Below are 27,265 nucleotides of genomic sequence, written 5' to 3'. Positions count from 1 at the left end.
AATGGTTGAAGATCCAAAATCCAAATTCAATTTCCATATCTGATCCAAATCTGATATCCGAATCCAATTTTGAGCCCGAATCTTCTATTTTTCAAAAATTCAAAAAATCAATTCTCCGTATTTTCTCAGATGTTTTATCAGGATCCAATCTTAGTTCAAGATCCAAACTCAAGTTTTTCCTCAAAATCTGGGATCTAGATCCATTTTGAATCTCAATTTCTGAAATTAACCATGTATTTTCCCAAAAACCTCATTTTAAAAAATCCTTGAGTTTCAAAACAAATATTGTATAAAAATCTTTCAAAAACCTCATATGGATCCCATCTTTCAAAAAACCTTGTATTTCCCTCATATGTTTTAGGTTTTTCCTTCAAAAATATAAAAAGAAAAAAAAATTAGAAATTATCCTAAGCCCCCTTTTCTGAAAAACCTTGTGAAAAGAACCACCTTCTTAAAAATTTTCAAAACAAAGAGGGACCATTTTTGAAAAAACTCTAATGGCTTCTCATTATAAAAATAGTCGAAGGGAGTCGACTTCTTCCACCCATTCTCACCCCCCATCTCATGCATCCCCTCTTGCCTTCCTTCTCCTTCCCTTTTCTCTAGTTTTACTTTTTTCCTATTGGTGAAGAAAGCTCCGTCTAGCAGCAACGTGCAGAGGAATCACCTCTTCTGATCTCAATACCTTATGAATCCAAGGTGAGTAAATCTCTCTATTCTTCTTTTCTCTTCTTTCTCACTTATTTCTCTTTCTTTTCTGTTTTTAAGAATCTCTGAATTGTTCTTCATCATTTAACAAGCAGGCCTCCTTTGTAGTGTCGATCTGCGTATAACAGAATCAACCTACATATGGCAATATCAATGGAATACATATATTCCAACATTTTTTTTCTTCTTCTTTCTTTGCAATCTATTTCTGGATTTTTCCTGTCTTGAATACCTGTTTATGTATACTGTTTGGCAGTTCATCATCGATCCTCTGCATTCCTTTCCCCACATTTTGATCTGCTGCATTCCATGCATACTGGCATTAGATTTAGCAATTATCTCTATAATAATTGGTGTTCTATCATCCCTTCTGCATTGTGTCTGGTCGGCATCATCTTTGTATTTGTTTCTCGCTTTTTCTTTTTTTCTTTTTTTTCAGATAGACCGGTACTTGCTTATTTCGTTCTCCTTCCCTTATTACGTTTTTTGTATGCTTTGCTCTTCTTGTTCATTAAAATCTGGTTCAAACAAAGGTCGATCTGCGTTATGTCACACTCATAAGCATTCATATGCCCTGCATATTGACACTCATCGTTTCCTGCTATTCACTGCGTTTGATTTATCATCTGCATCCACTGTTGTTAGTTGATTAAACACTAGATATGCAAGCTCTCTAGCTTCAGATCAGTGTCAATGACTCATTCCCTTCCCTTTCCAAAGGAGCAGACGAATAGAGGGGGACTTCAGAGGGTTCTCTTCTCTTCTGTCCTCTTTTCTAGAGGATTGAGAACCCATCTGATGTGACTCTTCTTGGCACTATGAAAACACCAAGGTTTAGATATCACTCAAATTGATTTTCTAAGGGTTCGTGATTTATATCTGCAAGTGTTGCTTATGGTACCCTGACCTTGAGATGAGAGATGCAAGAATTGTTTCATACTTGTAACAAATCGGTTCAAATACTTTGTTGGAGCAATAGATGAGACATCTATTGGTTGACAAAATACAGATGAAGTTGATCAAATTGGTTTATAACTAGGGAATATAATAGATCTATTGGTTTTTCCATTCTGGGCCAATCTAAAGCAGCTCCTCTGTGTTGTTGGAAATATAGGAGTGGTGATGGCTGTTGCGAAGGGCAATAATTCTTCAGCATGTTTAAAAATTTGTTGCAAAGTTTGTTATCTTACTAAGGCCATTCTAGATGCAACACAAATTTGTAATCTGGAGGATAGATACTTGATTGGAGAACAGTTAGGATGGGGCCAATTCAGGGTGATTAGATCCTGTTCAGATAGGCTAACAGGGGAAATATTGGCATGCAAGTCCATTGCAAAGTATAGGTTGGTAACTCGGGAGGATGTGCATAGTGTCAAACTAGAGATAGAAATAATGGCTCGTTTATCAGGTCACCCAAATATTGTGGACCTCAAAGCAATTTCGAGGAGGAGGATTGTGTGCATCTGGTCATGGAGTTTTGTGCAGGTGGTGAACTTTTCCATCGATTGGAGAAACATGGTCATTTTTCATAAAAAGAGGCATTAGTTCTATTCAGGCTGCTGATGGAAGTTATGATGTATTGCCATGAGAAGGGTGCTGTTCATAGAGATTTGAAACCAGAGAACATTCTATTGGCAACAACATCAATGTTAGCACCCATAAAATTAGCAGATTTTGGTCTTGCAACCTATATTAGACCAGGACAAAGTCTGTATGGAGTAGTTGGTAGTCCATTTTACATTGCTCTAGAAGTTCTTGCTGGGGGCTATAATCAAGCAGCCGATGTATGAAGTACTGGTGTGATTCTTTACATTCTTCTCAGTGGGATTCCACCATTCTGAGGGAAAACAAAGTCGAAGATTTTTTATGCAGTCAGGTCTACTGAGGTGTGGTTTCCATCAGATCCTTGGGATCAAATATCTGCTTCTGCCAAAGATTTAATCATGGGAATGCTTTGCAGAGATCCAAGCCAGAGACTTACGACAGCAGAGGTTTTAGATCATTGCTGGATAAAAAATGAAGAGAAACTCTAGGGGAATGAAGGCCAGTTTCCCTCAATTGGGGACTCCTTGCCTAAGAAAATCATTTCTGTAAATCATGATTTAGCCTGAGCTCTGGAAATGCAGTTTGTGGTGATGTTCAGCAGGACTACTCCCCTATGTTTACTTGCAAGTCGTCATTCTCTTCATTTTTGATTGATGTTGCAACTTCTTCCCCATCTGTTAGCTTTTCATTGTGGAGCTGTGAATCTTCTAACCAGGATTTTTTGCACCAATGGCTTCAGTGCCTAGCTTTGCATTCTTCAGTCCATGCACCTCTCCCACTTGCACCTTCTTCAACACGACCCCACATATGCATGTTCACACAATATCCCACTGCACCACTGTGGCTTCCTGCTCCAACACCCAATCATACCCTCACCTACTGCATTTACCCACAAGCATCCCACACACTTGTGCACCACACTTCATCACCCACTACACCCTCTTCACCACTTGCGCACCGTCTACTGGATCTTCATATAATATTTCACCTGCATCAAGTATGCACAACATCACTATGCACTACATAGCATCACTGTTGCTTGTTACCCTCATCTGCATATCAATGTAGCACCCTAAGTATCATTTCCACTTTCACTGCACTACCTGCTGATTGTATTTCACCGTTAGCATATCATCATAGAACCCCTGCTTTACCTTATTTACCTATTGTCCATCACCTGCAGCACCTACAGTAGCTACACCCAAGCACTATTCACTGTTGCGCATTGTCCCAGCAGCCTTCCACTTCCATCTCACCTACACTATGCTCCACCAGCTGCACCTATGCTCTGCACTCCACTGCTACAACACAACACATCACCCCACTATGCCTCACTACGCATCCACATCACACTTGATTCACCCCCTGTGCACAACACTCCAGCTCTTCCACTTGCTGCACCCAACATCACCTCTCTAGCACCCTCCATCACTGCACATTGTCCACAGCATCCACCTGTTACCTTCACAACATTTTCACTTTTTCCAAACACCTGCTGCACCTCCATGCTTCCAACACTCCATTCACTGTATTCATCACAGCATCACACCTTGCATCAGCCACTGCCTTTATATTTTCATTTATACTCCCTGCAACATTGCATTCAACACACCAGTCTCACTTTGCTTCTTGTTTTGCATTCTACAATAGTCAACACCATCTTATGTATATACTTCTTTTGCAAAATACCTGATATGAGCCTCTGTTGAATTTTCTAAGAATTTCCTATTGCACCTAACCTGTGTATCCTTGTTACTAATCATTAAACACAACATTTTCCAATGGATTTCCTATGATTTTCACAACATATATCATAGTTTGAATTTAGAAAGCTACCTCCAGTAGCATCAATGGATGAATATACAGTGAGGTGATGGAGCTGGAGTGGGTGTTTCAACATGTGAAATTCTGTGATACATGATTTTCACAACATATATCATATACAGCCAGTACACTTATGATTTTCATTAGTCTATTTGCTATATCTCCATCACCATCGCATATATATACATTTTCTCATTAGCTCAATGCATCACATATGCATCCTCACTAGTTTAGTGCATTATACATGCATTCTAACATACATTTCCTCATTAGCCTAGTACATTACATATGCACTCTAATATATGTTTTCTCATTAGGATAATGCATTGTATATGCATTTTCGTGTATATTTTCTCATTAGCATTCAGGCATCATCATATGCATTTTAGTTTCAATATAGCATCTTAGTTTCTTTCCATATGTATTTTGTTTTATGCTAACTCAATCTTTACAGGAAAAATGTGAAAAATATTGATTTCCTTCCTAGATTAGGAACTTTTATAATTTCAATTTCAATTTCAATTTCAATTCAAGACTGTAATAATTAGATGTTAATGAGAATCTTTTATCCTTTCAGTTTAGAATAGAATGTATGAGCATATAGATCTCATAATTGCCTATGACATCTCATTTTATTTATATTTTTATTTCAAAAATCCACGACGGTGAAACACGAATGACACATGCATCTTTCTAATAAAAGGTAAATAATTCTAAGTAAATGATTCACAATTATGGCTATAGTCAAAATGTGAACAATACTTAGGAATTTTATTTTTTATGGAATAACAATTGATTTTCATCATATTTTTCTGAAATATTCTTTTCTTCCTTTATCAAAATTTAATATGTGAATTAACTTAAGATATATTTGTGGCCATAGTCATAGATATATTAAAAGTTAATTTCATTTTAAATCCTATAAAGGCACAAAAATTTATTTTATTCTTTATTAGAATTTAAATAAAGATTATATTATAATATGTTTATGACCATAGTCATGAATGTATTATGATTTAATCTTATTTCAATTTTATTAAAGAATAAAATATGCTTTTAAATTTCAATCTTTGAATAACTTTCAAAGCATTTATCATTTAGAATAGAATTGCATTCTTTTTCAAATTATTTCAGATCATTTTCCAAATTCCAAGTGACTTTTGAGATAAATTTTTAAATACAGTTTTCATTTCTGAATTCAAAATCATTTTCAACTTCTATTTACAAATTCAAGTTCGTCATTTATTCTCAAATTCCATTTAGTTTTAAATCTTATTTCAAAATTTCAAATTTCAATTCTTATTTCTAAATTTCACCTTTCTTAATTTCATATTTTAAATTTCATTCAAAATTCATTATTTCCATTTTTGAATTCTAATTTCAAATTCTGAGTTTAATTTTTCAATTCAATTCTAGATTGAGATCATTTTGAGATTCAAAAATCAAATTTTGAGATTGACTCTGAGTTTCTAAATCGATTTTTCAAATTCAATCTTGATTTCAAGACAAATTTCAAAACCAATTCAAGATTTCCAAATTCAATTCAGTTTTCAAATTCAATTATGGTTTCAAATTCCAAGTCTGAATTCAAATTCTATTTCCAAAATTTATTTATCTGAAATTTCAACTTCTAAATTCATTCTTTGCATTGTAAATCCAATTTCAATTTCAGATTCTAAATTCAATTTCAATTTCCAAATTCATTTCCAAGTTCAAGGTTAAACTTCAATCCCAAAACCAATTCAAAATTCCAATTTCCAATTCCATTCCAAAGTTCAAATCTCAGTTTTAGTATCAATTCTAAATTCAATTCTTATTTTCAATTTCCATTTTTGAAGATTTCACTTTATTTTCCAATTTCATTCTTTTCCAAACTCCATTTTCAATTTCCATTTCACTTCAAGTCCCAAATTTCATTTTTCCAAATCTTCCTTTTTCAATTCAAATTCTTAATCTATTTCAAATCTTTGATCTCAGTTATGATTTTAATTTCAAAATTTCAAGTTTCCTTTTTCAAATCTCAAATTTCAAGTTTAGATTCAAAATTCAGTTTTCCAAATCAAGTTCAGTTTCTGAATCTCTTCTTCGAGGATATTTTCAAACTTATTTCAGAATCACTTGAAAAAATCCAAAATTTCTGAAACATTTCTCAAAAGCATACATCTTCATAAGCACAAGCATGGTTCAGTGTGCATCTAAGACTTTTAGAATAATCATTTAGACAAGTTTAGGCAAAGCAAAAGGCATTGATTCGATACTTGGTTCAATTACCCCTGGTAAAGGTGCCAGGAACGGTTGAACCTCGTACCAATGAGCGAATCCCGTCTCTCCATTTTTCCATAAATTTTTAAAACAGAGGCGAGTTAATTTTTCAAATCTTTTTCAACTAAAGGTCAAGTGAGAACTTGCAAAAGAGTTTCTTTTCTTTCTTTCTCTTCTCTCTTCTTTCTTTTTTTTTTCCCTTCAAAAAGGGAAAAAAGGCAAGAAAGAAAAAAGATGAGGAAAGAGAGAAAAAGAAAAAGGAAAATTTTTGCAACGATCACAACCCCCCTCTCAAAAAGGCACCTAGCAATAAGTTTCTTTTTAATCTCCTTTTTGGAAGTACTGAAAATTAGGGTTTTTACTATAAATATTAGCATAAAACCCTAGGCATTCATTTTTGCCAAGGGATTTATGCCAAACAACTTTGATCGCTCTCCCCCACGCCTCCCTCTTCAGCAACCTCTCCATTCCCTCTCCTTCTTCTTGAGTTTTCTTGCATTTTCATTATACCGTCTCCCTTGTCCCCCCCTATCTTCACCATTTTTTCTTCTTCTTTGTATTCTTTCATTTCTTTTCATTCTTGTTAGTCGTTGAGTGCTATTTGCTATGTTTTGCAAGTATAGCAGACTGTGGAGGGCACTTCTTCCAGCCGATCTGCCGTCTACATCGCTAGGAAGGCCGGTCTCTTCTTGCCGGCTTCTTCTCCACCTAAGCTAGGCTCAGTTTCCCTCCATTGATCGGTGCACCTCCCGAATGCAAACTACAGCAACTTGCAACACCATGGCACGATAGTAGCCGCACCCTTAGCAGGCTATTTGGCGCAACTTCCTTGGCTTGAACCGCTCCTTACTACCTCTCCATTCATCCTACAACCCACGTGTGAGGTTTGTTCTTGTTTTCTATCTCTTCTAGCTAAAACCGATGTATGTTTTATTTCTTTTTTGTTGTATGCGTTTTTTATTTAGTTACTGCCTTAGTATAACAGTTGTGCTCAGACCAGCACGTCAGATGATCGATGCTTCATGCAGAGGAACATTCATGCTGAAAAGTGAGGATGAGGCATGGAGTTTATTCGACACTCTTGCCGAGAACTCACTACATCATGCCTCTACCTTCTGTTCTGATAGAGTCACACCCAGTGGAGCAAAGCAGGGTCATGTTCTTGAGGTTGGTCCGACTGCTAAGTTGTAAAGCAAGGTAGACATGCTTTCTCAGATGTTGGACCAACTTCTATCAGGCCCATCCCAACTGTAACGCCCCAGATTTCCAAAACAAAGCTAAGTTAAAATTTTCATGAATTTCTTTTTTTTTTATTGCAGCGGAACTTACAAAAGCTTTTAGCAGCGGAATTAGATGATAATGAGTCGTCAGTTTTAGAAAACCTTGGGCACATTAGAGGTATGTGGCTAAGCAACTCATTGACCACCAAAGTATTCTATTTTATCGAAAACCACATGTTTATTACAACATCACTGCTTGAAAAAGCAGTATAGGTTCAATAAAAGGAAGTAGTACAACTTTGTCTAGAGAAACCCTAGAAATCGATGCCGCCTTGCTCCACATATCACAACGCAGGTCGAACACCAAAAATCCCCATTAAACGGGGTCAGAACCACTGATGGTCTGGTAAGCATGCAATCACATATCCATTCAACTCAAGTAAATACGTTGACCACTCAGGATCACAGTTCGCAATAACGACGCTCAAGCTTCCACGACTTAGCGTATATCGCAAGAGCCTCCTCAGGGCTATGAGTTGAACATCCGCTCAAGTCTTCATGACTTAGCGTAAGCCTCTTCAGGACTGCGGTTTGAGTAATCTCTCAAGTCTCCATGACTTAGCCTTGACCTCTTCCGGGTCTTAAAGGGATGTCTAGCTCAAGTCTTTATACTTGGTGCATCCGTATCTCAGGCATCTAAGGACAGGTCCTCGAACTTTGCTTAGTCGTGCAGATACAACACGAGTCTTTGCCCAGTCAGTCCAGTCGTATACCGATCATGACACCATTACAAAGGTTATACAGGACTGACTCAACAACGTCCATCCACTCATACATTCAAGCATCGTTGAACCTAGAGCTAATGCATTGTTTCAATATTTAACCTCTTCCACCCTTGGTACGTAGGCGAAGCATTGTCCGGGCATCAACTCGACGTTTTGGGGGTTGATTATTCTATGTATTTTAGATACCCTAGAGGCCTGTTGACCTTATCCATAGTAGGGCGGTGTGTTTCAACCAGGAGAATCCTACTAGGCCCATATTCTGATGCATCCTCTACTTGCAGTAGTTGGGTTCAATCCTTAGATCTTAAGGATAACCACGACCCCAAAACCCATGAGTGACTGAGGCCATCGTGAACTCTATCAGGTCCAAAGTTTAATACATGTTACTCAAGGTTGTACCATAACTATCATTTCATAGTAAGCATAATTTGTGAAGGGGTCCGCTAGTCTTACAATTACTTGGTCAGATATTGCTTGCCATTTAGGCAGCCCGTGCCTCAACACTACAAGAGTATGTACCTGACCCCATTCAGTATGCCCCAAGCACGGTCATCAATCGAGGGGGATACCCCTAACACGATCTTCAATCGCGGGGTATATGCGACCTTAAGTCTTATTCATATGCATGCTTGACACCACTCTCGACACTGCGGCCATCACGAGCATCACACCTCCTCCGGATGGAAACAACACACTCTGGCTCTTCGGCCCTTACGAGTCTGATTGTATAACTGTTCTCAGTGAGCATGCATATGACTCAATCTAAATAGATCAGTTGCTCGGCGTATTTTTACGCAACGAGTCCAAACCTTGTCAAGACACAACCTCTACTCTAGCTCAGCGGCCCTTACAAGCAAGGTGCCCTTATAGGTATTTGGGAGACGAGCCATTCTAGCATTGTTCCAACAACGGATATCATTATGTTGTTTAACCAGTTCTGGCAGCTCTTCTGCCAACCATTTCGTCAGCACCTCCCCTGCTCTATCGACAGTAGTGCGACGATCCTTTCTACGTTGTAGAAAGCATTCTATGAACTGGGTAGCACTCCGCTATATGACAGAGTATCCTTCTACGCTCTTTCTGAGCTATTCTTAGCTTCTTCAAAAAATTTAGCAGCACTTCTTCTCTTTGACGGAGAAAGCGTGTGTTTCTTTTATCCATTTCAGCGACATCTCCCTTCTTTGGCGGGAAATCACTACACTTAACTCAGGAAATGGATTCGCACCATTGTGCGTACCTTGTATCCATCAAGGTCATTTAGAACCTTAGGTCACAGTCAGGCCATACGCAAATGACTTAGTCTTTACATAAAGAGCAGTTTTGCCAAAAAGCGAAGCCTTTCCAATAGGGGCTTCATTCGTCAAGTAAAATCTTGAACGAGGAGCAGTAAAGGAATAACATTGGCAATTTGAAGTTGATCTCCATTTGAACACTCATTTACGCGCCATATATTTAGTATAAGCAGAAGCCTGTGCTTTATACAACGGCGGCGTAAAGGAAATGCATATACTATTGTTCAGGGTGTGTAACTGAACGAAATATTCTATATATTAATATGCAGAAAGCAGAAGCCTTAGCGTCATTCAACGCGACAGCGTAAGTAAATGCATAATCAGATGTGCATTAATCAAAAAATGTAGAAAGCAGGGAGCCTTGGCATCATACGACGCAACGGCAAAGGTAAATTACACAGCCTTGGCGATATAAGATGCGATGACCCATTTCCAGATGATATACACCAAGATCCGTATCCAACGATAGTTATAAGGCAAGCGAGTGAACATCGAGGTGTCCTAGAGGGCTCAACTAGAAACTAAGGCGAGATACCATTTTTAAGAACGCATATACTGCACATTCGAACATATATATCCAACGATAGTTACGAGGCGAGCGAGTGAACATCGAAGTGTCTTAGAGGGCTCAACCAAGAACTAGGATCAGATACTACTTCAGAAAGTATATGCTATATACAAACAAGTAAATACTTGAGAGAGAGATGGATCAATGAAGCAAACTTACTTCAAATCGTGGAAGAAACAATTCCTGAACGCTCCAATGCTTCGAACGAGGTTTGATCCTTCCTTCGAGAGGTTAGACTAGGTCTGGGTTCAGAAAAATCCAAACCATAATCTGTGACCAAAAAGAACCTTGAGTTTGACTTCAAACCCAACTAGGTTTGGACCAGGTCAAGTGGGTTCAGACCAGGTCAGGTAGGCTCAGGTGGGCTAGGCTAGGTAGGGGAGGTTTGGAAAAGGATGAGAGAGAGAGGGCTAGACGATTTTTCCAAAGAGGAGGGCTCCTCTATTTATAGATTCTGAAACTTGAGCCCCAAGTTTCAAAATTTCCATTTTAGTCCATAGCTTTTTAAAAAATTCTCTTTGATCTTATCCAGATAAGTCACTAATCTTATCCAGATGAGTCACTGATCTTATCCAGATGAGATATTTATCCTGTGGGGCCCACCAGATATTTCCATGGGACATTTTGTGGGTCCCACCAGATATTTTCTAAGAAATATTTTTTGTGAGTCCCACCAACATTTTCGTAGGTCCCATAAAAATTTCAACTTTTCAGTGATTTTTTTGCAAAAAATTTTGAGTACGTCATTCCCTTCATATTGACGTAACTAAGAAAGTTGGCTCGTAGAAATCTCTTGATTTCATCTAGGTAGGAAGTTATGACTTCCAAAGTGTTTGAGCATATATTCGCAAAGCGACGAATATCCTAAGTATAATTGGTTCATAGAAATTGATTCGTTTTGCATTTTGTGAAAAAATGTTATTTTTGCCGGTAAATGTCTCATGAAATTTATTCAAAAATTTTCTGAAAAATTGTTGGTCTTACATCATTATCCCCTTAAAGGAATTTCGTCTGCGAAATTCAGTTAAGAGTACAAGGCAAAGAGTTCAGAATACTTATCCCGCATATCAGATTTGGGCTCCCAAGTGCAATCATCGATTCCATGATGTTGCCATCTTACTTTAACAAGTGGAATGACCTTCGTTCTTAGTACTTGCTCCCGTAGGTCCATGATCTCCACTGACTTTCTTCCACCGTCATATCTTCTCGAATGTTGATATCTTCATGTTGGATGACGTGAGAAGGATCATGAATGTATTTCTGAAGCATTGATATGTGCAAATACATCATGTATTTGCACGTATTGCGGTGGCAATGCTACATGGTAGGCGGTCTCTCCGATCCGGCTCAGAACTTCATAAGGACTGATGAATCTAGGGCTGAGCTTCCTCTTCTTTCCAAAACGAAACACACTTTTGGTTGCGGAGACCTTGACAAAAACCTTGTCTCCAACCGAGAATGTAAGTTCCCTATATCATTGATCTGCGTAGCTCTTCTGTCAACTCTAAGCAGTCAGTAGCTTCTTTTTTATCATGTGGACCTGCTCAGTGTAGTGTTGCAACACAATGGGCGAGTCTAAGGTTCGCTCACCCACTTCACCCCAATGGATTGGTGATCGACAGGGTCGTCCGTACAAGGCTTCATACGGTGCCATCCCAATGCTAGCGTGGTGGCTATTATTATAAGCAAATTCAGCCAACGCTAAGTGAGAATCCCAATCACCTTTCTATTCCAACATATAAGCTCTCAACATATCTTCCAGAGTCTGTATGGTTCGTTCTGATTGCCCATCAGTTTGGGGATGAAATATGATACTGAACTTGAGTTTCGTTCTTAGGGCTCTCTGCAGTTGCTCCCAAAAGTGAGAGGTGAACTTCGGGTCATGATCAGATATGATCGATATCGACACTCCATGGAGTCTGACGATTTCTTGAACGTAGATTTCTGCCAAACTTTTAGTTGAATAACAAGTGTTGATTGCTAGAAAGTGAGCAGACTTGGTGAGTCTGTCCACAATCACCCATATTGAATCATGTTGTCTCTTGAATCGAGGTAGTTCTATGATGAAATCCATCATAATACCTTTCCATTTTCATTCTAGAATTTTGATTCGTTGCATTTTTCTGCCAGGTCGTTGATGTTCGATCTTGACTTGCTGGCAGATCAAACACTTTGAGACAAACGTAGCCACGTCTCTTTTCATACCCCTCCACCAGTACTTTCTCTGCAAGTCTCAAAACATTTTTATACCTCCAGGGTGGATAGTGTACTTGCTACTATGAGCTTCCTGAAGTACTTCCTCTCTTAGCTCAGGGCTATTCGGAACCCATATTCTTTCTTCCATCTATATTCCTTCATCTTCTTTCAAATGGAAGAAAGTGTCATCCTTTTCAGCACAAGCTTTTAATTCTGAGTACTGGGGGTCCTTGAATTGTTCGGCTACAATTCAATCAAGGATTTCGATATGGATTGTCAAACACAACAATCGGATTCATCCTGGGTCAGCCAAGAATGGCTTCCAGTTGACGAAATCCTCCATCAGCTTCCATTGTCCGGCAAGGCTGGCGAGAGTACCAACAGTCTTCCGACTAAGGGCATCTGCTACGACATTCGCCTTTCTAGGGTGATAAGAAAGCATGAATTCATAGTCTTTGAGAAGTTCCAGTCATCGTCGTTGTCGCATATTGAGTTCTTTTTGAGAAAAGAGGTATTTTAGGATTTTATGGTCCGACATGACCTCAAATTTCTCTCCACACAGGTAGTGTCACCAGATTTTTAGTGCGAACATCACTACGGCAAGCTCCAGGTCGTGGGTTGGATAATTTTTCTCATGGATCCTTAATTGCCGTGAGGCATAAGCGATCACTTTACCGTGCTGCATCAACATGCAACCCAGACCCGTTTCTTAGGCATCAGTATAAGCCATGAAGCCTCCTTGATCGGAAGGTAAGGTATGGACATGGGCAATAGTAAGCCTCTGTTTGAGAATCTCAAAGCAATCCTTACACTGGTCATTCCATTCAAACTTCACTCCCTTTTTCAATAGTTTCGTCATGGGTACAACGATTCGGGAGAAGTCTTGTATGAACTTACGGTAGTATCTGACAAGTCCAAGGAAGCTACAGACCTCCGTGATATTTTCTGGATGCTTCCTGTCTATCACAGCTTCCACCTTCATAGGATCCACTGCAATCACATCTTTTGATATTACATGGCCAAGGAACATCACTTTGTCTAGCCAGAATTCACATTTCGAAAACTTGGCGTAGAGTTGATTATCCTAATGGGTTTTCAAGACGATTCTCAAGTGCTCACTGTGTTGTTCCGGGTTCTCTGAATATACGAGAATGTCATCAATGAAAATGATGATAAAACTATCCAAATATGGTCTGAATATCCGATTCATCAGATCCATGAAGACAGTAGGCGCATTAGTGAGTCCGAAGGGCATTACTATGAACTCATAATGGCATACCTCGTTCGGAAGGCAGTCTTAGGTATATCCTCCTCTTTAACTCTGAGTTGATGATACCCAGACTTGAGGTCGATCTTGGAGAATACTCTGGCAGTTCTAAGTTGATCGAATAAATCCTCAATCCGAGGCAACAGGTACTTGTTCTTAACAGTTGCCTAGTTAAACATCTGATAATCGATGCATAACCAAAGGGATCCATCCTTTTTCTTTACAAATAGCACCGGGGCTCCCCACGGTGATACACTCGGACGGATAAACCCTTGTTCTATCAGTTCTTTCAACTGACATTTTAACTCACTAAGTTCAGCCGGCGCCATTCGATAGGAGGCTTTTGATATCGGCGCCGTTCCAAGTAAGGACTGAATTCCAAATTCAACCTCACGAAGTGACGGAAGTCCTGGCAATTCCTTAGGAAACACATAAGGAAACTCCCACACCACTTCCAAACTCTCAAGGGGCTGGTCGTTGGATTTTTCCACAGAGAGACTCAACAAAAAGGCTACATAACCCTTCCTAAGGTAATTTTGTACCTTAAGTGCTGATATGAGCATTTTCTGTGGAACTGGTTTGGATAACCAGTATTTCATCTTAGACAATCCTAGTCAAGATAGAATCACTCTGCCCTCGTGGCACAAAATCTTGACATTATTTTGGGCCAACCAATTTATTCCCAGAATGACATCATACTGTACCATATCGATCAGGATGGCATCAGTAGACAAGTGTTGCCCTGCTGTCTCAATATCCAAGTTTTTCACGCATCAGATACATTTGGTGCGTGAACCCAACAGGTTATACACCTCGATCATTTTATCAATCGGTTGCACCGAAGCGTGGAGTTGTTCGGTGAAGTCATCAGAGATAAATGTATGAGTAGCACCACAATCAAACAAGACATAAGCTGCATGTCCATTAACAGGTACGATGCCTTTAATCAGGTCACCATTTTCGACTACAACATATACACGACCTGCAGCAGGCCTGTGTTCTACTCTAGGTGGTGGTCGTTGAAACTGTGAGCATTGTGGTGCTTGTCGAGAGGGTCCAGCAGATCTGCCACTACTCCTTTGTTCATCTGCAGCCTTCTTGGTGCAATTCCTTATAAAGTGGCCCATTTTTCCATAATAAAGGCAACCACCAATGTCACGAGGACATGGCTTCCCAGGGTGGTTCACACGACACTTCGGGCAGTTGAAATTTGACTGCTGACCATTTGGAGTCGTGTTCTGTCTTGGCCTCATGACTTGTTGAGTATTGTTCCCACCTTGGAACTTCTTCTTCTGAAAGGGTTGTCGTGAACCCTAGCCACTTGGGAATGTTCTCTTACGATTCCCACCATTAAAATTGGGCTTTTTGTTATGATCACTTTAGATCGTGCCCAATCCTCTTGGATTCTCGAAGCTACTGTCACTGCAGCTTGAAAAGTTGAGGGAATGCTTATTATCACACGAGATCTCAACCCTTCTTGCAGACCATTTACATACTTGTCGGTCCTTTCCCAGTCTGTCTCGAACAATCGAGAGCAGTACCGCTCAAGGTTTTGAAATTTGGTGGTATAGTCGGTAAGACTCATACTACCCTGTTCCAATCCCAGAAACTCCATCTTCTTTTTGTTTTTGGAGTGCAACAGAAAGTAGTTATCCATGAAAGTCCTCCAAAAGTCCTCCCAAGAAACGAATTCGAGTTGTGAGAACTGAATCAACTTAGTGGTATCCCACCACTTCCGTGCATTGTCCTTCAGTCTATACGTGTCAAAGTTCATCTTTTTCTCTTATGGTTCTCCCAATACTAGGAAGGCACATTCTGTCTCCTCAATCCAGCTTTCTACAAGATCTGGATCGGCTCTGCCAACGAAAACTAGTGGGTCAAGTTTGAGGAACTTCTCATACGTTATTCCTCCCAGGTTCTCATTTCGAGGTATTACTGATTCTGGCATCGTCTCACGGATGGCCATCACCAAGTTGTTGAGCGTCTCCAGCAGGAATCCTTGGGTATGAGATTCCTCGCTCGGCATGATTCTCCTCGTCGTAGGAGCCATTTATCTATTCACACACAAGCATTTGTTTTAGTTTCTTGATGTATATAGTGAAGTAAAACTTTATTTGCATATATACATTCCATCACACAAGCATAGCCGTTATGTACAATCGTCATGCCACACTGGCAGACATTGGCGGCGAGAAACTATGTACATGAGTCTATTGACTCAAAAACACAACCAGTTTCTTAAAAACTGGACTTCATTTTCAACGAAAACAACCCAAAATATCATCGACGGCCACATTGCCTTGGCTTAGGTACAACTAGAGTTGGCTTGGGCGACACTTCCGCACTTTCAAGCGAATTATGTGGATAGATCAGTGATGCCGATCCACTTTCTCACTCTGTATCATTATGACTCGGGGAGTCCGAGATCATAACAGGATAATAGTAGTTGTATCCCTCTCTCTGACCATTCAGGCTCGACATTTGTGAAGTTGCTCTATTCCCCCATATAATAGCACTATGACTCGGGGAATCCGAGATCATAATGGGATTATAGAAGTTGTTGCATCCCTCATCCCGACTGTGCAAGCTAGGCATATATGATGCATGTTGATAGCCTTGCGTCTGACTAAATCCCTCAAGAAAGTTCAAGTCAAATTCTACCTGATCTGGTAGTTCATCTGAAGTCGATGGAGTGTGGCTATTCCCAACACTTGTATGATGTGATCCACTAACATGCGAGGTCTCATCCCTAAGACCAAGCGACCCACGCCGACCCATATCGGCGGTATACCTCCTTTGGCATTCATTGGCAGAATGCCCATCTTCACTACAATATTAGCTGTCTTGGACTTCATACGGGCATACCCACTCATCGTGCATGATCCTGCAACGATAACAGTATCCGTGTGAGTCATGAGTTGCTATCTATACAAAGATGCACCCAAATCATAAAAAGTATAAAATTTATACTTACAGTGCGATACCGCAAACACGACGGATCTTGAACCAGGTTTCTCAGATACATGCTTTGATACCAATTCTGTAACGCCCCGGATTTCCAAAACAAAACTAAGTTAAAATTTTCATAATTTTTTTCTTTGCAGCATAACTTACAAAAGCTTTTAGCAGCGGAATAAGACGATAATGAGTCGTCAATTTTAGAAAACCTTAGGCACATTACAGGTATGTGTTCAAGCAACTCATTCAGCACCAAAGTGTTCCATTTTATCGAAAACCACATGTTTATTACAACATCACTACTTGAAAAAGCAGTATAGGTTCAATAAAAGGAAACAATACAACTCTGTCTAGAGAAACCTTATAACTCGATGTCGCCCTGCTCCGTATATCGCAATGCAGGTCCAACACTTGAAATCCCCATTAAACGGGGTCAGAACCACTGATGGTCTAGTAAGCAAGCAATCACATATCCATTCAACTCAAGTAAATACGTTGACCACTCAGGGTCGCAGTTCGCAATAATGATGCTCAAGCCTCCACGACTTAGCATATATCGCAAGAGCCTCCTCAGGGCTATAAGTTGAACATCCGCTCAAGTCTTCAAGACTTAGCGCAAGTCTCTTCACGGTTGTGATTTAAATAACTGCTCAAGTCTCCACGACTTAGCCTTGACCTCTTTCGGGTCTTAAAGGGATGTTTAGCTCACATCTTTATACTTGGCACATCCGTATTCCACGCATCTAAGGACAACTCTTCAAACTTCACTTAGTCGTGCGGATACAACACGGGTCTTTTCCTAGTCGGTTCAGTCGTATACCGATCATGACACCTTCACAAAGGTTATGCAGGACTTACTCAATAACGTCCATCTACTTATACATTCAAGCATCGCTGAACCTAAAGCTAATGCATTGTTTCGATATTTAACCTCTTTCACCCTTGGTACGCAGGCGAAGCGTTGTCCGGGCATCAACTCGACGTTTTGAAGGTTGATTATTCTATGTATTTTAGATACCTCAGAGGCCTGTTGACCCTATCCATAGTAGGGCGGTGTATTTCAACTGGGAGAATCCTACTAGGCCCATATTCGGATGCATCCTTTACTTGCAGTAGTTGAGTTCAATCCTTAGATCTTAAGGATAACCACGACCCCAAAACCCATGAGTGACTGAGGCCATCGTTGACTCTATCAGGTCTAAAGTTTAATACATGTCACTCAAGGATGTACCATCACTTTCATTCCACAGTGAGCATAATTTCTGAAGGGGTCTGCCAGTCTTACAATTACTTGGTTAGATATTGCATGCCATTTAGGCAGCCCGTGACTCAGCACTACAGGAGTATGTACCTGACCCCATTCAGTATGCCCCAAGTACGGTCATCAACCGAGGGGGATACCCCTAACACGATCTTCAATCGCACGGTATATGTGACCTTAAGTCTTATTCATATGCATGCTTAACACCGCTCTCGACATTGCGGCCATCACGAGCATCACACCTCCTCCGGGTAGAAACAATACACTCTAGCTGTTCGGCCCTTACGAGTCTGGTTGTATAATCGTTCTCAATGAACATGCATATGACTCAATCTAAATAGATCGGCTGCTCGGCGTATCTTTACGCAGCGAGTCCAAACCTTGTCAAGGCGCAACCTCTACTCCGGCTCAACGGCCCTTACGAGCAAGGTGCCCTTACAGGTATTTGAGAGACGAGCCATTCTGGCATCGTTCCAATAACAAACATCATTATGTCGTTTAACCGGTTCCGGCAGCTCTTCTGCCAACCATTTCATCAACACCTCTCCTACTCTATCGGCATTGGTGCGATGATCCTTTCTACGTTGTAGAAAGCATTCCATGAACTGGGTAGCACTCCGCTATATGACAGAGTATCCTGCTACGTTCTTTCTGAGTTATTCTTAGCTTCTTCAAAAATTTTAGCAGCACTTCCTCTCTTTGACGGAGAAAGCGTGTATTTCTTTTATCCATTTCAATGACATCTCCTCTCTTTGGAGGAAAATCGCTACGCTTAACTCAAGAAATGGATACGCACCGTTGTGCGTACCTTGCATCCATCAAGGTCATTTAGAACCTTAGGACATAGCCAGGCCATACGCCAATGACTTAGTCTTTACATAAAGAGCAGTTTTGCCAAAAAGCGAAGCCTTTCCAATAGGAGCTTCATTCGTCAAGCAAAATCTTGAACGAGGAGCGATAAGGGAATCACATTGGAAAACTGGAGTTGATCTCCATTTGAACGCTCATTTACGTGCCATATATTTAGTATAAGCAGAAGCCTGTGCTTTATGCAGTGGCGAAATAAAGAAAATGCATATACTATTATTCAGGGTGTGTAACTGAACAAAGTATTTTACATGTATATTTGCAGAAAGCAGGAGCCTTGGCATCATTCAACGCGACGACGTAAGTAAATACATAATCGGAAGTGTATTAATCGAAAAATGCAGAAAGCAGAGAGCCTTGGCATCATAGGACGCGACGGCAAAGGTAAATTACACAGCCTTAGCGATATAAGATGCGATGACCCATTTCCAGACGATATACACCAAGATCCGTATCCAACGATAGTTATAAGGCGAGCGAGTGAACACCAAGGTGTCCTACAGGGCTCAACCAGAAACTAAGGCGAGATACCATTTTTAAGAACACATATACTGCACATTTGAACATATATATCCAATGATAGTTACGAGGTGAGCGAGTGAACACCGAAGTGTCTTAGAGGGCTCAACCAAGAACTAGGATCAGATACTACTTCAGAAAGTATATGCTATATACAAACAAGCAAATACATGAGAGAGAGATGGATCAACGAAGTGAACTTACTTCAAAACGTGGAAGAAACGATTCCTGAATGCTCCAATGCTTCGAATGAGGTTCGATCTTTCCTTTGAGAGGTCAGACTAGGTCTGAGTTCAGAAAAATCCAAACCAGAATCTGGGACCAAAAAAGACCTTGACTTTGACTTCAAACCCAACTAGGTTTGGACCAGGTCAAGTGGGTTCAGACCAGGTCAGGTGAGCTAGGACCAGGTCAGGCAGGCTCAGACCAAGTCAGGCAGGCTCAGGTGGGCTAGGCTAGGTAGGGGAGGTTTGGAAAAGGAGGAGAGGGAGAGGGCTAGACGATTTTTCCAAAGGAGAGGGCTCCTCTATTTATAGATTCTGAAACTTGAGCCCCAAGTTTAAAAATTTCCATTTTAGTCCATAGCTTTTTCAAAAATTCTCTTTGATCTTATCCAGATGAGTCACTAATCTTATCCAGATGAGTCACTGATTTTATCCAAATGAGATATTTATCTTGTGGGGCCCACCAGATATTTCCATGGGATATTTTGTGGGTCCCACCAGATATTTTCTGAGCAATATTTCTGTGGGTCCCACCAACATTTTTGTGGGTCTTGCAAAAATTTCGGCTTTTCAGTAATTTTTTTTTGAAAAATTCCGAGTATGCCATTCTCTTCGTATTGACGTAACTAAAAAAGTTGGCTCGTAGAAATCTCTTGATTTTGTCCAGGTAGGAAGTTATGACTTCCAGAGTGTTTGAGCATACATTCGCAAAACGATGAATATCCTAAGTATAAATGGTTCATAGAAATTGATTCATTTTGTATTCTAAGAAAAAATGCTATTTTTACCGATAAATGCCTCTTGAATTTTATTCAGAAATTTTCTGAAAAATTGCGTGTCTTACACCAACCTCATCCGGTGTGCGTGTTGTGTGCCAGTCCGACACATGCTGTCATTGAGTGCCCTTCAACAACTCAGTATCCTAAATTTGTGCAAGAGCAAGTTCATGTTGCTCATGGGTACGCCAGACCCCCGAACAACCCATATTCATCTACATACAACCCGGGGTAGCGTAACCATCCTAACTTCACATGGAAGAACCCTCAGACTTCCACTCAGGTCCCTCCCACATAGCCCGCTCGGCCGCCACCATTCACTCAGACATTTCAGAGGCGGAGCTACCCTCCAGCTACTTCTTACTCTCTGCAGCCTTCACAAGAGTCTGCTTCGCAGACATTTTTTGAGGAGAGACTTCTCCAAGCATTTCAAGAGATGAAAACCTCCAATCAAAATGCCTTCGAAAAATATAGCCATATTTTGAGTTCCCATACGCAGTTCATTGCAAAATTAGAGTCACAGATGGGACAGTTAGCAAAAGCGCTAAACCGAAGGCCTGAGGGTAGCTTCTCGAGCCAGGCTGTCATGAACCCTAAAGGCAATGAACCAATGTCAAGTGGCCTGTACATGACCGATACACAGTAATAAGCCAAAGCTGTTATGACCCTTAAGAGCAGATGTGAGTATCATGTCGAGAGTAGAGTGAGGACAGATGAGCCAGAGCCAATTATACCATCTTCTAGGGCTCAGCCCTCATCCCCTGCTGAGGCTCAGGATAGTGGTGAGCCTTCTCATAAGGAGAAGGGCCCCTGATGTATATTCTCAAACCACCCTCTCCGAAAGCCATAGAATCTCTAGTAGGCAAAGGAAAGCAATGTACGAAGGTCCAGGACATGCTTGAGATCTTCAAGCATGTGCAGATCAACCTACCTTTGCTTGATGCAATTTAGCAGGTGCCGGCGTACGCCAAATTCCTCAAGGAACTCTACACTCAAAAGAGAAAATTTAAAGGAAGAGTGCCTACCAAGGTTCTTCTCACAGAGCAGGTGAGTTCAGTGCTTCAGCACCAGACGCCACCAAAGCTCAAGAACCCTGGATCCCTGATCATATCATGTATCATAGGAAACATCAAGATAGAACGCGCTCTGCTCGATCTTGGAGCAAGCGTGAACATTTTGCTCGGATATTTCTACGACTCATTTGGGCTAGGAGAAATAAGACCGACCCCGATTACACTTCAGCTAGTAGATCGTTCAATCAAGGTGCCGAGAGGTATCTTGGAAGACATGCTAGTGAAAGTAGAGGATTTCTACTTTTCGGTCGATTTCATCATCCTTGACATGGAGGGAGTTGACAGCCAGCACCAGACTCCGATCATTCTGGCAGACCATTTTTGGCGACTGCAATGCATGCATCAACTGCAGAACTGAAGCCATGGACTTATCATTTGGCAACCAAAAGGTCAAGCTGAACATTTTTAATGCCACGATGGGTCCAATTGGAGATACAAAGTGCTTCCAGATCGATGTTGTTCAGGAGTTAGTGGAAGCACATCCCGAGATGTACATGGCAAATGATTCCCTAGATGTGTATTATATAGTAGGAGATAGTGATAGTGATAGTGATAGTGTAGATGTGTCTTCTGTTTCATCAGGTGTCATCCTTGGAGAGCGAGTTTTGAGCATCTCCCACCACTTGTAGAGGCTCCAGCCAGGTCGTCAATAGAGTCTCCCCCAGCGCTTGAGTTAAAGCCCTTGTTAGACTCACTCAAGTACGTATATTTGGGAGACGTTGAGACATTGCCTGTGATCATCTCTTTGTAGCTCACTAAGGAGCATAGATTGATTGATGTTTTGCGAGAGCACAAGGTAGCTATTGGCTGGAGAGTAGCAGATTTAAGAGGGATAGATCATTCATTCTGCATGCATCAGATCCGTTATGATGGGGGATTCCAAACCGGTATGAGACATGTAGAGAAGATTAAACCCCAATATGAAAGAGGTGGTGAAAAAGGAGGTGGTCAAGTGGTTAGATGCTGGGATAATTTATCCCATTTCTGATAGTTAGTGGGTCAGTCCTATTCAAGTTGTTCCTAAAAAGTTTGGACTCACTGTTGTAGAGAATGAGAAGGGAGAGAGCATTTCGATGAAGACCACTACAGGGTGGCGAGTTTGTATAGATTATAGGAAGCTGAATGTTGCAACATGGAAGATCCACTTCCCATTGCCATTCATAGATCAAATTCAGAGCTACTACTATTTCTTAGATGGATACTCTGGAAATAATCAAGTAGCTATCCACTCTGATGATCAAAAGAAGACCACAATCACATGTCCATTTGGCACCTTCGCATTTAGGTGTATGCCGTTTGGACTATGCAATGCCCCGACAATATTTCAAAGGTGTATGATAGCTATTTTCTTTGACATGATGGATAATGTCATGGAGGTTTATATGGATGATTTTTCCGTGTATGACTCTTCATTTGAGGATTGTCTATAGAAACTAAATCGAGTACTGAGTAGGTGTATGGAGACTAACCTGGTGCTTAGTTGGGAAAAGATCCACTTTATGGTCCAGGAGGGGATAGTACTCAGACACATTGTGTCCAAAGAGAGGGATCAAGGTGGATAGAGCCAAGGTCGAGTCAATTTCATGATTGACTACTCCTACCACGGTGAGGCAGGTACGATCATTCTTAGAGCATGCTGGATTTTATAGGAATTCATCAAGGATTTTAGCAAAATCTCTCGACCACTTTGCACGTTATTGGCTAAGGATCAGCCCTTTGAGTTTGATGAGGATTGCATGAAGGCATTTGAGATACACAAAGATGCCTTGACCACTGCACTCATTTTGAGATCTTCGGACTGGATGCTACCATTTGAGATTATGTGCGATGCGTTCGACTATGCTATGGGGGCCATTTTAGGACAAAGGATTGACAAGAAACCCTATGTGATCTACTATGTGAGCAGAACTCTGGCCGATGCACAAATGAATTACACGACGACAAAGAAGAAACTGCTCACTGTAGTGTTCGCATTGAACAAATTTAGGTCCTATCTTCTCGGTTCCAAGATGGTTGTTTATTCTGATCATGCTGCATTGAAGTATCTTCTCAGCAAGAAAGACACTAAACTGAGGCTCATTCAATGGATCCTGCTGCTATAAGAGTTTGATCTCGATATTCGAGATATGAAAGGTAGCAAGAATGTAATAGCAGACCATCTTTCTAGACTGATCATGGATTCCACTCAGGACCAAAGACCGATCAATGATTTATTTCCCAATGAGCAGATCATGGCCGTAGGAACTTTGCAGTTACCTTGGTTCACAAATATTGTGAACTATCTGGTTTCGAGGCAGATTCATGTGCATTGGACTAAGAATGAGCGTTAGCAATTCTTAGCACAGGTGAGGCATTACTATTGGGATGAACCAGAGTTGTTCAGATATTGTGCAAATCAGATCATTAGGAGGTGCATTTTGGAGGTGGAGTATGAGTCCATCCTTAGTTTTTGTCATTTGTTAGCTTGTGGACGACATTTTAGCAGTAGGAAGGCAGCTACTAAGGTTTTGCAGTCTGGATTTTTTTGGCCCACACTCCATAGAGATGCTCATGAGTTTTGCAAAAAGTGTCTCAAATGTCAGCAAACAGAGAACATATCTAAGAGGGACATGATGCCCTTGCTCCCGATTCTAGTTGTAGAGATTTTTGATGTTTAGGGTATAAATTTCATGGGTCTGTTTCTGCCATCATTTGGCAATTTATACATCTTAGTGACGGTAGATTATGTGTCCAAATGGGTCAAGGCTGTGGCAACCAAGACCAATGATCATAGAATCATGCTTAAGTTCATTAAGCACAATATCTTTAGTCATTTTGGTGTGCCACAGGTGATGATTAGTGATGGTGGCGAGCATTTCAGGAATGTACAGGTAGCTTCTCTTTTGAGAAAATACTCTGTCAATCATCGATTCACCACCCCCTACCATCCCCAGACCAGTGGACAGGTGTGAACACCCCAAATTTTTCAAAATCTTTTAAATATTCCCTTTTTGCCCCTAATATCATTTTCTAAGCAATTGAGCCACTTTTAAATCTAAATTCTAGTTCATTTCTCAAGTTTTACTAAAATTAAATTCATTTTATATGTCTGACGTGATTTCGGATTCGGATCCATTGTCCAGATCCAAATCTGAGTCTCGTTATCCAATTTTAAATTAAATTTACAGAAAATACCAAAAATAGTTTTAAATAGCTCAGATGGTTCGTCTGGTATCCATTTGAATCTATCACATTATTTTCCTCGATTCGAGGCTTAAAACTTGAATATTTTCTCAAAACCTGGATCCAAACCCATTCTTCTGAAGAAATTTTCCCAAAATAACCTTGATTTTTCAGAAAAACCTTTCTTTTATGAATATTTTGAAATTTTATAAAATTAGTATTAGTTTTCTTAGTTTTTAGAGTTTTGTTTTCAAAAATACAAAAATGTGTTTAAAATTTCAAAGAAAAGAACAAAAAAATAAGAAAATCGAAAAATAAAACAATAGAAAAATTCCAAAAATTCAGAAAAATATGCAATTGAAACTTTTTTTGAAAATTGTTTTTGTTAAAACCCTCTCTTAAAACCTCCTTTTGAAAATAAAAACCATTTTTTAGAAAAGTTCTGAAAAGGAGACCCCTCTTGGGAATTTGAGAAAAATTGCAACGGCCACTCCCGTTCGCACCCTCCATCGCCTCTTTCCCGATCAATGGCCTTCCATCCCCAACTGCTTCATCTTCTGGAGGATTCGAGTCTCTCTTTAAAAAGAGACCTCCAAGCCTCTACGAAGCCATCGATCTCCTACCCCTCCGTGCGTATACTTCCCTCTCCTGAGACTTTTGCTCCTCTGCAGTAAGAAAGTAAGAGACTCCCTCTCTCTTTCATCTTTGTTATTTCTGTTTTTGTTTATTTTTTTTTTCTTTCTTTTCTTTCTCAAATTTTCTGTTTAATCACTTCATGAGAGCACTAACTGATGTGTTGATTCTGCATATAGCATATACTGATCCCTCCTGTGCAATATCAATGGAATCATTGTATTCCGACATTGTTTCTTTTGTATTGTCTTTCCTTTCATTTTTTTTTTCTCTTCTTCAGTTTACGTGGATCTAAAAGGGTGTTTACGTTGTTTTGAATCCGATGACCTCTCTGTCATACTCTTTGCATTTATGCGATTTAAGATTCAATTCATTCTAGCAAGATTAGATTCCTGTAAATTGTGATTCAAAGTTGTTAGTTTATCTTTAGTAATTTGTCTTTCTTGAAGTCATGTTTCTTTTTTTTCATTATTATTTTACAATGGGTGGCCTGAAAAGGTATCCAGGTGATTTTTTTTCTCTCCTTTTGCCAGTTTACATCCTGTTCTGATCCCTTTTTCTCATCGCAGTCTCTGTATTACATCCGGTCTTTCAGTTCCATTTTAAATGATCCACGTTTTGATCATCCATCCTTGCTAATACCCATTGAACTTCGCTTCATCCACCGGAGATCATCCACTCCCCGTTTCTGCTTCCATTCCCTTCCCATTTGTTTTTTTTTTTGGTTCTCCCTTTTGGATCTCTTCCGAAGCCATTGAAAGAACCTTCGCTCACTCTTTCAAAATACGAGCAGGCCAGGTCATTAACATTCTGAAAAATTGTTTCATCGTTGTGTGAGTACATAACTTTCCCATATTATCACGTCATACTAACTGCACTAAAAAAAAAAAATCCCTTCAAGCTATATGACATGACGTTCTATGGACTGTCTGAGTAACCTTCTGCTAACTAGGCCCCAATCCAGATTATATATATATATATATATATATATATATATATATATATATATATATATATATATATATATATATATATATATATATATATATATGTATATATATATACATATATATCTATATATATGTATATATATATCATTTGCTGAGATTGCCTTATCATTTAGCTAGTAAGGAATACTTGTGTCATGCCTCCTGCTGATCACTTTTACTCATACTAATGTGTGGTTCAATGTCAGTTTCAGAGATAGCCATCAAAACAATTGGAAATTCAGGTACAGTCGACAAGATTATCCATAAATGTCGGCCTAAGATGCGAGCCAAATTGATCTTACTTGTACAAGTATCTGAATAGATGGGTATCACTCCAGTTTTCAAAGATAGCTAGTATATACAAAAAGTCTGTGTAAAGTAAGGTTTTTGCATCAATCATGATATGGCATTCCACCACAGAGCACAATTTAGCAAAAGGGCATCACAACTGTATGTTAAGATTGCAAATGATATCACTGTCCACCCAATCCTCTGTATTTTTCCATAGCCCCTGCTACAATCATATACCACTAACCCCATTCTTTTTTTTTACAATACACTACAGTACATTACAACACATATTGTCTTCATTTCACTGATTAATGCATCTTCATCTTCGACAACTTGCTGTAGTTTCATATAATGTATCATCTACCATTTACACCTATGTGCACACACCACTCTCATCCACCTACAACTAATCAACCTTATCACTCTTGCAACCACCTGCTATACTCAGCACACCTCACCAGTCCAGGGTGCACGGGCACTGTGGTAAGTATGCAAGAGGCTACAACAGTGCTTAAGCACTGTTGTGATTCCATCTTGGTACCCGCAGAGGTGCTAATTACCTCCGGTACCTATACCCCATCACAGAAGTCACCGGTCAATGCCACTGTTCCTTCATCATCAAATGCCTGCATCTTTCATAACAGTCATCACCTGTTCACATTCCTTCCTCCATCTAACTCCCATTATCACCCGTTAGCTGTTGTATCCATTGTCTTCACGTTAACAGTGCCTTCACCTCATGACCTTCACTACCCACTCACTGCCATGTTCCATGTTGTTATATTCTCCAGTCCCAGCGTCAGTTACCATTACACATTGAATACCAACAACATTTTTTTTTTTTG

General features: G+C 40.0%; 1 pseudogene; it reads left to right on the top strand.

The window, feature by feature from the left end:
* The first annotated feature begins 1,830 nt into the window (after nt 1-1,830).
* On the top strand, nt 1,831-21,703 carry LOC149828510 (uncharacterized; annotated as a pseudogene).
* The last annotated feature ends 5,562 nt before the right edge of the window (nt 21,704-27,265 follow it).

Source organism: Nuphar pumila, chromosome 9, assembly GCF_984573655.1.
Source record: "Nuphar pumila chromosome 9, dmNupPumi1.hap1.1, whole genome shotgun sequence".
NCBI lineage: Eukaryota > Viridiplantae > Streptophyta > Magnoliopsida > Nymphaeales > Nymphaeaceae > Nuphar > Nuphar pumila.
The sequence above is the reverse complement of the archived record's forward strand: the minus strand, read 5'-3'. Positions and strand labels throughout refer to the sequence as shown.